The following is a 14,454-nucleotide window of genomic DNA, read 5'->3' as shown; positions in this document are numbered from 1 at the left end:
TCTTGGATTTGTTATTGAGAAGGCCCTCCAATATTACAAATTTTAAAAATAAGAGATGTAGGCGCTATATAACGATCATAAAACTTTAATTCGGTATGGGTCCTTAAATAAATATGAACTAAAATTTGGGTTCAATTTAAAAAAATTATGTATTTTAAAATTGGATTGGTCAAGTCTTTTTTAAAATCAAGTCGTACCAGACCGAATTTCATTTAAAATTTCTAGCCCCATAGTAGAATCGACTGGTAGGATTTTATGTGAAATTTTATTAGTATATTTATAATTTTGTTATTACAAAAAAATTTGGTTAAAAATAATTTATCAAAAAATAATTTTATTTAATAAATACAAATAATAGTTAAAATCCAAGTTCTTTCCTGATCAAAATAAGTAAGATTGTTATGTAAAATATGTGGCCCGAGTGCACTGGAGTTTTTACTGATTAAATTTTTTTGGGAACAGATTGGATTTCTTATGCAAAAATCTTTAACTCTAAATACAATGTATTTATATTCATTGTCAATATTATGTACTTTATTTGAAATGTTTAATCAATACTAATTAGTAATCTCAGTATATATAATTGAACTTGAAGTTGTTGGATCTTCAATAAATTTTCTTAATTTTTTTTGTTGGATTGTTCAGAATTATATTTTTCGAAATACGAGATGTTGTTGATAGGCGATATTAAGAAATTTAAATTTTTCCATATTCAAATTTAAATATACTTTTGTATTCATTTATGAATGTTATATGTTATATATCTCTTCTCTTAACAAGAAGGGTAAAAATTGCCAAAAAAAACATGTGAAAAGACTGATTTGCCCTTGAATAGCCTGGAATAACAAAAATACCATCCACTCAGTTACATGAGTCGGGTTCTATTACAATGCTACACGAATAGCTTATCGGGAACAACAGGGCTCGGTCATCATATATGAAATTGCAATTCAGTATCAGCTTGGGTGTGTTCTTACCCGGTGAATTGAGTAAGGGCTTGATTGTGGACGCTGTATAGTAAGTTACTATTCTGTAAATTTATTGTGCTTTCGGATTAAGTTGCTAACTGCACTTGAGCAAGTACTCTTGTATTACTGTGCGTTTCTATAGATTGTAACATTTATCAGTAATTAATTTTTTTGAAAGTAATCATCTTTTATGCGGAACTGTAATTATTTTTCTATATAATATGGAGTTGCACAAGTTCTATTTTGTGCATAATAGTTGCATAGACGGACTGATTATGTGTCTAATTGCTTTCAGGAATGGCATAACTCGGGTTGGAATCAAAATCAGAATCAGCAATTACAATACCCAGGTTTTTAACATAAATCTGGTTGTAGAATTTAGTTGCTCTTCTATATAACATGTATATTCATATTTTTCTCTTATATTTCTTTATAAGCTTGTTTGAATGGATTTATGTGATAGAATTTTTGCTATTTAATTCAATCCAACTAGGTAAATGTATAATTTTTTTTCTTATTAGAGGTTGAATCTGTAATTAGTGACTCAATGGTATTTGTATTTGAACCAAGATTGAGCTCTTTCATGTCATTTGGTCGATCGATTCGAGTTTTTTTTAACAAGTATTAGAATATATCAGGGTTCATATGTTATTGAGCAAAATTTTAACATTGAGATTGACCATGTTAGTTTCTTAATGAGTTGGCTTAATATGAAGTACATGTTAGTTACGTTTATATTGCTTAAATTCTCACCATTCCACATATAAAAAAATCTGATGTAGAGATGCCTATTACCAGATACTCTCCAATTTTTAGGTGCTGAAGCCCTTTTTTTTTGCTTGCTGCCCTTGACGTGTTTGTATTCGTATGTGCATATGTTAGTGTGATATATGTAAGGTATGGATAAGAATTCAAGCATGAATTTTGTGTTGTGGCGGGTAATTATGTTGTTGATTCATGTAATTGTGTTTTCTGCAGCTTGGGTGTGTTCTTGTGTGTTCTTGCGCGGTGAATTGAGTAAGGGCTTGATTGTGGGCGCTGCATAGTAAGTTGGTAATTTGACTTCTCCAATTTTTAGGTGCTGAAGCCCTTTTTTTTTGCTTGCTGGCCTTAGCGTGTTTGTATACGTATGTGCATATGTTAGTATGATATATGTAAGGTATGGATAAGAATTTAAGCATGAATTTTGTGTTGCGGCAGGTAATTATGTTGTTGATTCATGTAATTGTGTTTTCTGTGGGTAGATTTGACTTCTCCAATTTTTAGGTGCTAAAGCCCAATTTTTTTTTGCTTGCTGGCCTTGACGTGTTTGTATGCGTATGTGCATATGTTAGTATGATATATGTAAGGTATGGATAAGAATTCAAGCATGAATTTTGTGTTGTGACAGGTAATTATGTTGTTGATTCATGTAATTGTGTTTTCTGTGGGTAGGGCCTAAATTCTGAATGTACTTTTTATCGCCTATTCTGTGTTCTTCATGAAGCGGTTGGTTGTCTTCAAACCCGATCTGCTGATAACTTAAAACAAAATGTCTGGATACATAGACTGTTATAAATGTAAAATTTTAATATTCAACTATGTATACTCCCACCGTAAATGGATTCGTTAAATATATGAAAAGTTTTTGCCTGTAGATAAAAGCAAGGCTTTGTTAAAAAAATCTAGGACTTGGGTTGGTTGTCTTCAAACTCGATCTGGGTGAGCCCACAGGCCACGATGTGTTACTATAGATTTAGTGGACTACTATTAGCATTGATGCACTTACAGTTCTAAGCATAGCAAATTTATAATTTAATTTTTTAATAGTTTGATTTTCTATGCTACTGTGATGGTATGTGTAGATATGAATGAGAGTTGGTATTTGAAATATGATCTGTTCTTTTGCCTATCTTTGGTGGTGGGGGTGTTTCTATTGAAGATAAGTAGTTAACACTATTGTGTTTGAGCTATTTGAATTGCATATTAGTTTTGCATGCCTTTAATGTTTATAGGATGCTATTTTAGAGCACTATTTGGTGTGTTGCACTGTGCTTCAAATAATTAGTGAAGCTAAATAAGCTGATATTGTAGAAAAAATTATAGCTTACTTATAAAAAGTTTGCATCAGACTTATTTAAGTGCATCAGAGTGGGTGCAAACTTGTGCATTATAGTCGTATTAGTTCCTATGAGACTCCACATCTCTCCTCTTCTTTATACAAATGTATGTGTAAAATTTTAAAATGTTATTGATCGTTATGATGGAGTAAGTTTGCTGGTGTTTGCCTATTTTTTCCCCTGCTGTTCCAAGTAGTCTACTCCTTTCAAAGTACTACATGCCTTTGATTTATTTCTGCCATCGGCCCAGTCCAACCTGGTCAGCTCTTTGATATACAGGGAAAGATAGAACATAGGTACTTCATTGCAAAATCTCTTGCCATGTTTTTTTTTTCTTTTAGCAATCCTCGATAGCCGTTTAATTTTATCATCTGGAAAACCATGAAAATGGGGGAGCATAGAATGTCTGGCAGAGCTTAAATGTGAAATAATTCTAATCAATTTTTATTAATATTATATTCTGATTAATACCATGCCACTGCTATTCTTATTTTGTTAAAATTGTGGTCGTGATTTAAGTTCTTGTCCTGATGCTGATGTTAATTTCTGCTTTACATATGTGTATTATTATGGTTTTCATCATTGTCAATATTATAATATAAAATTAGTACAGTGCGTGTTCTTATTTCGAGCTAAATTGAATTTAATTTTGGATGGGTAATTATAGTGGGCTCTTAAACACATAAATAAACTATTTGTGAATTTTTTATGTCAATTTTTTTGGGGCAACACCTGTAATCATAATTCTATATGGATAAAAAGTAGTAATCTTATGAAAAATGATCAAATATTGGTCATCAAACTTTTGGTCTTTAGTAATAAAGATTTCTTTGACATTTAAAAATAATACTATTTTGTAAATATTTTTAAAGCAAAATATTATATATTATTTTTGTATATTATTATTGTCTATCATTATTATTATTATTATTATTACTACTACTACTACTACTACTACTACTAATATTGTTATTATTATTATTATTGTTATTATTGTTATTGTTATTGTTATTATTATTATTATTATTATTATTTTTATTTTTTTTTTATTTTGTAATGAAGTTTTATGTAAACATGCATATTTATGATGAAATATATTATAATGGAATATGAATATGCAATATGTTTGCATATAGGTTTGCTGTCAGCATTTCTCCGTAAGCTCAAATATAATACTTCTCATGTTCCGATTTCATAGTCCAAGAAGGCCTTCTTGAAAGCAGAAGAATGTAAAATAATTTTTGATTTAAACTGTATTCCAATTTATGTTCTGGCTTCAAATTTAGGGCATTAACAAATTTATTTACTTAACGGATAATGAAGCCTAGGTCAGGCCATATTTTTTGCTAAAACAACCTTCAGCAACACAACCAAATAAATAAATATTATTAATGCAACAATATTGAATCACACTTTGTATCATGGACCTTCATGCAACAATCTAGATGAGTCTAATTTGAGTTCACACGTCGTAATCCCCAGCTTTGATGAAACAATATCTAACTCAATAATAATGCAATACATTTGATATCCTCATATTGCAAAACACAAAATTTAAGAGTTCAACTAAAATTATTCGTAACACAAGATCATACTTTGCATATGGAACTTGTCTATCAGAACTTTCTACGAAATTTCCTCTTTGAGCTTTCTAACATCATAGTCATTGTTCATTGTTCATTTTCTACCTGGTGTTGCGGTTGGTGATTTTGGTAATTGTATCTGATGCATGTAGTCTTTTAATACTAAATATACGTGAATTAGCACAGGGCCATCAGCCTAACAAAAATAAAATGAAGCTTTATGGCATGTCAGTTATCTTGTATTTTCAGTTTGCATAAAATTTGAGGGGGCGAGGCTTGGGAATGCATTTGGTGGAAAGCATTGTATTGTTGCTATAATACATCACTGATTCAGGCTGTTGCATCGTGCTATTTCAGGTTACACTTAGTAGTGCATTTCTTCAATGGAGCAGATGCGGAAAAGGGGGCAGCCTAAGCTTTACCTGACCAGAGAAATGGTGGAGGAACGGAAAGTGTTGAAGCGGATCTGTAAAAATTCTCGTCGGAACTTACAAGGTATATCTTCTGGGAGGTATAATTGTCTTTCTATTCAACTTTCTTTTTAATATCTGATACTTAGTACCTTTCACCATGTTAGATGATCAGCGATGCAGGCTCGAGGGAGAGGGTGCCTCAACAGATGAGCACGGTGCAGGTAACCAATATATAGTATTTTTCATGCGCCTCACCCGTGGCAAGTATAAGCCCTGTTGTCCTATCTCTTGCTTTTTTGCTATAGCAAGTAAGCAATATTTGCTTCTTAAGCTGCTTTGGGTTTGGCCCAGTGACTTGCCAGAAAGCAACAATGAAAACCCTGCTATAGATAAAATTAACAAAAATAAATCGCCCAATGAGAACCCTGGAACTTCGAGCACGGGGGCAAATCCCACAGGTATATTCATCTTACGCATCTATTTTGAAGAACATTATATATTAAGCTCTTTAAAAATAAAGGGGCATTTAATATTTTCCTATAGAATAGCTTTCGGAGGAAAGGCAGATTTATGGATCGTAATTAATATTGGATAATAAGAATCAACTACCTTAAGGCAAGAAATCAGGTTTTTTGATGACTGGAAACAAAAAATAGGATATAATGCTAGGATGTGAAGCTTAACCTGATTATACCTAGGTATGCTTCATGTAACTTGTGTTGCCCAGTGAAAATACAATTGTTTAAGGGGGGTTGGATACAATTGTATAAATGTTTCGAACAAGTAATAAAATATAACAGCTTTTTATATTTCTGATAAAAACTGTTATAAAATTCTCTCAAGAAATACTGATGTTCTTGAGAGCTGCTAGGTCGAATGATACTCGAGATCGTTACATTGGGGGAGAGCTTTTTATATTGCCTTTAATGTAATGAAGCATAAATTCCATTCTCAATGATGCCAAAACCAATATACAAAATGTACAAGGAGTAAATCTTACTTCAGTATCTTCAGATAACTGACAATTGTTCCGAGAAAGTTTTTCAATCTTTCTTCCTCATCTCGTAGGACTTTAACAAGCTTTTTCTTCAACTCTCTCTTTTTCTTCAATGTCTTCTCCAAGCTGATAGATGGCTGATCTCAACTTAGAAATTGAGCTTTTGCTAATCTCAAGATCACCAATTAACATGAAGCTCAAACTTACATCTTCATGATCAGGACTGAAGGATAACTGAGGACTGTTGAGAAAAACTTGTAGTATTGCAGCTCCCTTTTTCATTTGCATTTCTTGACCAGTATAAGTTGAAAGAGATATGTCCTAAGTCCAATCATGTATGAGGATTTAGGAATAACTTTTATGTAATTTATATTGATTTCATTGATATTAATAAAAGACTTGTTTTGTTTTTATTGCGGGCTCTATCTATTTAAATGTTTAAATAAGATATACCACAGTTTAGAGTAAAACTTTTTATGGATTGTGATGAGATCATAATAATGAGACCTAAAAGATGATAACTCTAAACTTAAATAGTTCCTGGTCGTAGGATTACTAACTGGTAATTAATAATCCGCAAAGATCGGTACATACTATGCTTGCTTCATTATGAAGGATGTCTGTTCTCATAGACATTTGTGTGGTGACACTATAGCTAGTATGTTGGTGCTTATTATAGAATAAGTTCACTGAACATGACTCACACAGCTGAACAACTGATGGAGTTCACTCACGTGTCAGCAGTTGTTCACATAGTGATAGTTGTACAAGTATCCTTAGACTTGAGGTCATCATAGTCATCTTGTGTACACTGAACTATGCTTTGGTTTAGTTTTTAGTCTCAAGGGAAAATTATAAGGGCTCTACTGGGTATAGGAATTTGTACACGAAGATAGTGTATGGTCAATAAAGGATCTACCCCTTCCAGTGAAGGAAGAGAATGTTCAATGCTGATCCACTTATGCTAGTTCAGGAATCTCTGGCCAGAGTGAATGAAATTAGAAAGGAGTTTCTAATTTACATTAAATAGAACTAAGCATAGTGAATGGGAAAGCAAGTGATTAAATAAGATAGGCTTGACACAAGTTCCATGCCTTATATTTAATCGTGACATTGCAGGGTAGAAGGAATTGATTGTACGGTAACTACTCACTGAATAGGTTCTTGGTATTCTAAGCAATGAATTCGTATTATCCGGATAGTCGCGATATGCTGAGAAGTATCTCTCATGATGTAGAATAAATATGATTAATTAATTAATCATATTTAATGAATTAGAGAATTTATATAAATAATGATAAAATAGTTTTATTATTATTTATTTCTACTACTGGCTTAATATTGAACCTACAGGGTCACACCATAAAAGAGAATGATTTAATGGTGGAGGAATTAATTAATTAATTAATAATGGCTGATAATTATTTATTTATGAAATAAATAATTAATTGGAAAATTTAATAATTGATTAAATGAGATTTAATTGATTATAAATTAATTAAGAAAAGGTTCTTAATATTATTAATTAAGAATTAATTTTTGGAAATTAAATCAAGTGAGAATTATTTCTAAAGAGTTTAGAAAAAGGATTAATAATTAAAAGGTGTTTTAATTATTAGTGAGAATAATAAAGGTTTAATAATAATAATATTTTATGGGAAAATTTTCAGCTGAAAATTTTGCCTATAAATATACTATTATAGACCCTATTTTTTCCTCAACCAAAAAGATTTACAAAACCCTAATTCTCTCATCTCCTCCTCCATTACATCGTTTTCTTGGTGGATACCGGTGGAGTGCTTCACACTTGAGGAGCAGCTGCTAAGGATCTCCGTTCAGCGTTTTTGGATCGCCATTAAAGACCTCCATCTTTCCATTAACGTAAAGCTTCTTAAGGTAAACATACTAAACTATGAATTAAATATTATTTTTCGCATAGATCCTGCGGAGGGTTTCGTTTTTTTTTTAAGATTTAAATTTACGTTTTCACTGTGTTTATGTGCTAAAAAACCCTTCATAAGTTCTGTACTCAGGAACATAATCACCATTGTATTTATCATCTTTTGTCATGACTCTTCTTCTGATGACTTCAAGTATCATAGAAGACCAGACTCTGGTGACACTGTTCTCAACTCTAAGAAGATAGTGAATGTATTTCAATTCTGTCATAGTCTTCATTAAGAGTTGCTGCAATGTAAAGCTTTTTACTTTACCATCCCTGAAAAAGTACATAATCTCTTCTCTGACATCATTATCATTTATCTTTCTATGAACAATCTTCACAGCTTCAACTTTCTCAAGATGTGAAGGAGAAATTCTTTCACCAAGATTTTCTATCAGAGTATTTGTATCCAGTAGATCCGAATTTAAAATCTCCATATTAGAATGACCAATGCCTTCTCTGGTTCAAGATTTGATAAGCTTTAGTTTCTCATTGTATTCCACCCAAGAAAGTTTCTTGATGGATTTATCAACATCTTCCTGTTCTGAAATAGAATCTCTTAACCCAAATGACACAAATTCAATATGCTTGAACCCTTTAGGATAATCGAATGTATGAATATCTTTCCATCTTCTATCCTTATTGCTGAGAGGAGCATAACTTGTAGACAGATTACTAATCTTCCCTTTTGTTTTATGTCATAGCTCTCTTTTTGATTTTAAAACTCTCTATAAATATTCCTTGCATGCTTGATCAGCTTTTCTCCTATCAACCTTTTCCTTTTCATCAACCTCTGAAGTATGAGGAGTGACTACTGGAGTAAGGGCTGAGTCATTTAATGCTTTGATCACCTTTTCATCAGAGTCAAAATTAGTTATCAGGTTCATAGCATCAGGATCTGCTTTTACTTCAGGATTTGTGTCTGCATCAGGAGTTACATTCTGATTTGCTGTATCAGCTTGATCAATGTCAGTGGCTGATCTTTTCTTCCTTGGTATAATCAACTCTTCTGGCTTCTGAACTTCTTCATTTTCTTCATGACCTTCATGTCCTTTTATAGGAACATACCCTTCTCTGGATAGAAAATTCAGAAAAGTAGAATTAAATGCAGTCACTTGACTTGGTTTAGAAGTTCTTCCTCCTCTTCCTCTTTCTCTTGCTCTTGCAGATCTACCACCTTTTTTTCCTCTTCCCTTAGAAATGTTAGCTTCAGCTTCAATTTGAGCCAAAAGCTCCTTTTGTTGCATAACTGCTTCTTCAGGTGTTAGATCAGGAAATTCTTTAGTTATATACCCAAGAGCACTCCTAGCATTCTTTTGCTCAAACTTCTTGTCTTTGTAATAGAAGACAATCTCTTCACCTGTTTCCTTATGCCTATAAGGAAAGAACAACCCTTTAGCATCTGCTAAATTAGAGATTGTAATGTCATCATCCTCAGGAGCACCAGCAGTAGTCTTGTGCTTGGCTTTATAAGCACCAGTAGACTTCCTTTGTCCTGAAGAATCATTCTTCTTGGAATGTTGAGTTTATTGAGTAGTAGAAGCAATTTGAACATCTGTAACTGGATTATTCTTATCACCATCATCATCAATATTTTTATCTTTTGTCTGGATAGAATCTGGTGTACATTTTGTAGCAACTATCTTCTCCCCCTTTTTGGCATCAGTATTTGAAAGGAGAAAACAGAGCATCCAGTTTGTCACCTATGGAAGAAACCTTATCTTCTAAGGAGGAAAGTCTAGAGGTCATGCTGTCTTGAGATTTAACAACATCTATGATGGTATATTTCACACTTTTGATTTCAGCTGAGTTAGGTGTGTGAAGTAAAAATCCATCAATTTTCTCCTTGACAGCAGCATGAGACTTCTTCATTTCATCAAGATCAGAGTGAATTCCTTTAACAGAAATGGTTGGGGCCTTAAGATGCAACTTCAGGTCAGGAGTTTGAATTTCATCATAAGTACGATGAATATGTTGCAGGCCAACCACCGACGAGATAGAAGAATTTGCAAGTCTCTATTTATAATCCCACTCTGTCTGTCTAAAGTGTTCAGCATTAGCATTGTAATAAGAGGGATTTTCATTGAAGTGCGAAGAAGAACCAACATTGGACTTCTTAGATGCATCAATTGTAGACTTAAGCGGAGCTGAATCATAATCATCTTCATCACTGTCATTATCAAAATTAGACAAGCCATCAGAATAATTTGCAGAGTCTGGCAGAATTGCCTTGCCTTTATCCAGATTCTTTACAAGAGATGCTTGTGGCTGATGAGATCCTGAAACAGAAACAAGGTAACACCTAAATCTCTCTGTTTTTTTCAAGTGATCTCATCACTTCTCACACAATGTATTACTTTTAAGAGTAATATTATTCTCACAAAAGAAACTTTATAAGTAAAGAAAAACTTATAAGATTCTTGTCTCAAAGTTACCTCTCCTTTTGCCAGTACAGGAGACTGCCACTCAAAAAAAAAAAATCTGATATTTTCACACAGTCTCACAGAAAGGCTCAATCACATATTTAGCAAAGAAATAAGAGATGGATGAGAAGAGTTGTATGCTTGTCATATAAATAGAGGCAACCTCAAGGAAGAGACTATTTATAATCATAAAAACATGAGAATATATGAGAAGTTAGCAATACCTGAAGGTGATTCCTCAAATAGAAGTGATGAAAGTGGAGGAACAAACAGCACATCAGGATGCTTTTTCAAACTAGCAACCAGTAATGGATCATCAATCGTGGCTAGTGTAGTTGAAGGATGATTCTCAGTAGGAGCTGTTGCAACATCAGGATTTGATCTATCAGGAGAAGGTGAAAGACCAACATCAGTAATTTGAACTGATGGTTCTTGTGGAGTCTGAGACATATGAGCTTCTTCAGCAATGCTTGGTGAAGGTTCTTGTGTGCTCTTCTCAAAAATAGGATCATTGATGATTGCATCCACCTGTGACAGTATCTCCTGATGAGTTTGCTTTTCCTGTAGTAGTTGAACAGAGTCAACAAGAAGATCACTCTGAGCAATATTAACAATGATCTGTGCAGCCTCAGTGTCTACATCTTCCCTTTAAGAAGATGGTTCTTGTGTAACTGGATGTTTTGTAGTTGCTAAATCCCTTTTAGACCTAGGTTCTTGTGTACTAACATCCTTGTCAAGAGGCCGAGTCTTCTTCTTTCTGATATATCCAACTACTTCTTCACTTCTTCTTTTCAACTAGCTCTTTGCAGTTTTCTTGTGTTCAGCAGTTGCTTCAATTACTTAAAGCTTGTCAGGCAGAGCACTAGCATCAGTAGTTGGCTCATTGGTTCCAGTAGTGTCAATCAAGTCATCAGGATGTTGATCAATGGACTTCTTGATTGTTGATAAAGATCCTTTTGGCATCTGATCATCTGAGTCGGAATTATTTTGTATGATCAGTCTTCTTTTCCTGATTGGAAAGCAGTCTTCTTTCTTCTCACTCTCACTCAGTGAGGCTTGTTTAGCTTTCTGTCCAGATGTGACAGATTTCTTAAACAGCCTTTTCTTTGTTACAACTGATGTCTTTTAAGAGACAACAGAGGAGGCTAATTTATGAGCTTGATGTGTTTGCTGTTTGGAAGAAGAAATGCTTGGGTTAGAAACAAGATGGGTGGTTTCTTGATTCTCAGCATCAGGAACTGTGACAGAGGTGCCTGCATCAGGAACTGTGACAGAGGTGCCTGCATCAGGATTTGCAGGCACTTGTGTAGGAATAGGTCTATTTCGTAACAAAAATTGTCTGACCTCTTTAGGAAGAAAGGGTGGTCCTGAAAATTTATTCTTTTCATCTCTTTTAATATGATCAGTGATTGCTTTTTCAGAAATTTGAAAAATAGGGAGTAATCCATCATCATCAAAAATAGCATTAAGACATAGATAATTGAAAATCAGTTGTAAAAATCTAGTATACACTATTACTCCTGAAGCATCTGCTCTCCTAGCAATTATGAACTGTAATATAGTATTACCATAATCAAAATTACCAGAGTAAAGAAGAGAGGTCGTCATGATTTGAAACCTTTCTTCTGTCAGGATTTGATAATCTCAGGATATGTCGATTCGAATTCAACAGTTGATTATCAAGATAGCACAAATTATTAGCAAACCACGATTTTAATCAAAATAATCATCAAGAAATATAATTTAAGTAGATGATGTGAAGATTAACAGGCTTCAAAAAGAACATTCACATGCATACAATACGAGATAAACATAGACTAAATTTGCAATCAAAAGAAATTTCATTAATATTTCAGAAGAGTACATTTCATGAAATTTGTAGATTACATGCAAAAGATTACAAGATATTCCTAGTCTAAGATGGTGAACATCAACAGCCTTGGTCCAAGAACTAAGGCTGTTGATTAGTTCCTCCTACTATTGACAACTAGCACCGAAAGACGGATGATTTGTTCTTGCTGAAAAAGAGCCTCTCTCTGTGCTTCTTCCAAGCGATCGAGATGGAGTTCATAGTTCATCTCAAAGAACATGAGATTTTTCTGAATCTCTTGTGGAACCAAGTTCCATATCTCATCGGGAATGGTAGTGATGTGCCATTCCTGCTCCCAGTTATAACAACTGAACTCGACGTGGAAATTCTCATAGTTCATGAACATGTTTACAAGAACCATTTTTGTGATAGAAGAAATGAGTGAGAAATTAGAGAGAGAGAATCATTTTGTGTGAGAATAGGAGATGATAGCCAAAGGAATATCAGGGGACTAGAGTGCTGATTAATTATTAAGTGTAGAATTAACTTAATGATTTAACCAAAAGATATCTTTTAAGGTGCGTCTCCCTAGACTGATGTGTAATGATGACAGTGATATATTTATTCATACATGCACATTTAGCAAATAAATTCACTTGATTTATCATGCATATAAAAATGAAATACATCAAATATTTCTGGCTTAATATCGAAAAACACAGCATTTAGGACATATCAGGATTTGATCAGTATACATCAGGATTTGATCAAATATAAATTGAAATAAATTTATTTGTCCCAATTAACCATACCAAGTTCATTCACAAGATTTGTAAATGTTGTTTCAGGTAATGACTTTGTGAAGATATCAGCCAGCTGCTGATCAGTAGGAACAAAATGAAGCTCTATGCTTCCTTCCATGACATGCTCTCTTATGAAGTGATATCTGATACTGATGTTCTTTGTAAGAGAGTGTTGCACCGGATTTCCTGTCATAGCAATAACACTTTGATTATCACAATAAATAGGAATTTTTTAGAATGATAATCCATAGTCCATGAGCTGATTTCTCATCCATAACAACTGAGCACAACAACTTCCATCTGCAATATATTCAGCCTCAGCAGTTGAAGTAGATATAGATTTCTGCTTCTTGCTGAACCATGAGACTAATATGCCTCCCAAGAACTGACAGTTTCCTGATGTACTCTTCCTGTCTATTTTGCATCCAGCAAAATCAGCATCTGAATAACCACATAATGCAAAATCAGCTTCCCTTGCATACCAAAGTTCAAGTGAAACAGTACCCTTGAGGTATCTGAAAATTCTCTTTACTGCAATTAGATGTGGCTCCCTTGGATTTTCCTGAAATCTTGCACACAAACAAGTGGCAAACATAATGTCTGGCCTGCTAGCAGTTAGGTATAACAGAGTACCAATCATACCTCTGTAAGATGTGACATCAATTGTTGTACCTTCATTTGGATCAACTTTTGTAGCAGTTGCCATAGGAGTACTTGCAGTTGCACTTTCTTGCATATTAAACCTCTTCAGTAGATTTCTTGTGTACTTGGACTGATTGATATAAATGCCATTATCAGTCTGTTTAATCTGCAAGCCTAGGAAGTAGTTCATCTCTCCAATCATACTCATCTGATATCTTGATTGCATCATTTTTGAAAACTTATCACACAGTGTTTGATTAGTTGATCCAAAAATGATATCATCCACATAAATTTGGACTAAAAGCAAATCTTTACCTTTATTCAGATAAAATAAGGTTTCATCTATTGTACCTCTTTTGAATCCATTTTCAAGTAGAAACTGAGCAAGGGTTTCATACCATGCTCTAGGTGCTTGCTTCAGTCCATAGAGTATTTTATCAAGTCTGTAAACATAGTCAGGATGTTTAGGATCCACAAATCCTGGTGGTTGTTCAATGTAGACTTCTTCTTCAAGTTCTCCATTGAGAAATGCACTCTTGACATCCATCTGGAAGACCTTGAACTTCTTGTGAGCAGCATATGCCAAAAAGATTCTGATTGCTTCCAACCTAGCAACAGGAGCAAATGTCTCATCATAGTCAATACCTTTTGCCACCAATCTTGCCTTGTTTCTGATGATTGTTCCATCAGAATCAGTCTTATTTCTAAAGACACACTTTGTGCCCACAATTGACCTATTTTTAGGTCTAGGCACCAGCTTCCATACTTTATTTC

The 14,454-nt window shown here is 33.6% G+C and overlaps 1 long non-coding RNA gene across 1 annotated transcript; it reads left to right on the top strand.

The window, feature by feature from the left end:
- The first annotated feature begins 918 nt into the window (after positions 1-918).
- LOC141677342 (uncharacterized) lies at positions 919-5,334 on the top strand. The gene is made up of 5 exons (XR_012557386.1): positions 919-1,017; positions 1,264-1,318; positions 1,947-2,021; positions 5,008-5,145; positions 5,228-5,334. It is a non-coding gene; the product is annotated as an uncharacterized LOC141677342 (long non-coding RNA).
- Positions 5,335-14,454: the final 9,120 nt, after the last annotated feature.

Source organism: Apium graveolens, chromosome 8 (assembly GCF_009905375.1).
Source record: "Apium graveolens cultivar Ventura chromosome 8, ASM990537v1, whole genome shotgun sequence".
Classification (NCBI taxonomy): Eukaryota; Viridiplantae; Streptophyta; class Magnoliopsida; order Apiales; family Apiaceae; genus Apium; species Apium graveolens.
The sequence above is the reverse complement of the archived record's forward strand: the minus strand, read 5'-3'. Positions and strand labels throughout refer to the sequence as shown.